Source organism: Atractosteus spatula (genome assembly GCF_055471065.1).
Source record: "Atractosteus spatula isolate fAtrSpa1 chromosome 10 unlocalized genomic scaffold, fAtrSpa1.hap1 SUPER_10_unloc_2, whole genome shotgun sequence".
Lineage (NCBI taxonomy): Eukaryota > Metazoa > Chordata > Actinopteri > Semionotiformes > Lepisosteidae > Atractosteus > Atractosteus spatula.
In genome coordinates this window covers 738211-739053 of record NW_028296622.1, presented here as the reverse complement: position 1 = coordinate 739053, position 843 = coordinate 738211, and the positions used below count along the sequence as shown (strand labels likewise).

The 843-nt window shown below is 43.9% G+C and overlaps 1 non-coding gene across 1 annotated transcript; it reads left to right on the top strand.

Moving 5' to 3' along the window:
* Positions 1–357: 357 nt before the first annotated feature.
* On the top strand, positions 358–429 carry trnat-ugu (transfer RNA threonine (anticodon UGU)). The gene has a single exon. It is a non-coding gene; the product is annotated as a tRNA-Thr (tRNA).
* The last annotated feature ends 414 nt before the right edge of the window (positions 430–843 follow it).

The window sequence follows — 843 nt, the reverse complement described above, 5'->3', positions numbered from 1 at the left end:
CAGAGGTGTGAAAGCCTGCTCTACAGAAGAACTATAGCCAGAGATGCCAAAGAGGTCGAGATTTCACCACGTGAGAGAAAGCATCTCAGAAAACGAAGTTGCGGTCGTTTCCACGCTTTATAAAACCACTAGGTCAAACAACAAGAGGTGAAGAGCCGCTGGTGATAGTAACGCGGCCAAGCGCTCTAAGGAGCTGGCTTAAACCTCCAGTCTCTTCAGGAGCATCTGTTGGAGTCACACTGCTACAGTGTATCGCCTTGTTAAGTATCCCTTTTATTGTTGTTGCTGCCTCCAGGCGATGTAAACCAGATTCAGAAAAAAATAATTTGAACAACATTATTCCCATGTTTACTTGAAGGCGTGGTGGCCAAGTGGTAAGGCGTCGGTCTTGTAAACCGAAGATCGTGTGTTCAAGCCCCTCCCGTGCCTGTTTCATTTGTCACCGCTTTCCTTTAGTTTCAAAGTCTTCAAAAAATCGCAATGTAGGAGTCTCAATAGTAAGAGAACATAACTGTCGCCAGTGATTAGTATTCTTGCATATCCTGCCTTGTTTTTTAGTCGACAAAGCTTGTCTCTCTTCACACCCATCTTCCGAATGATCGCCTCAGCATTGGGAAGGAACGTGCACTTGGTACAGCCCCCCACTTCATGGTCTGATCACAAACGGATCAGGTGAGCTGTCAGTCCAGGTTGGAAGTAACGTTCGAAAGCACTAAAAATCGGACTTAGGAACGAGAAGACCATGTTTTTTTAAACGAGTAAATGATAAAATAATATACTGCCTGCAAGACTATGTCAAGTTCAAGTTTATTGTCATTATACTCATACACAGGTATATGGTAT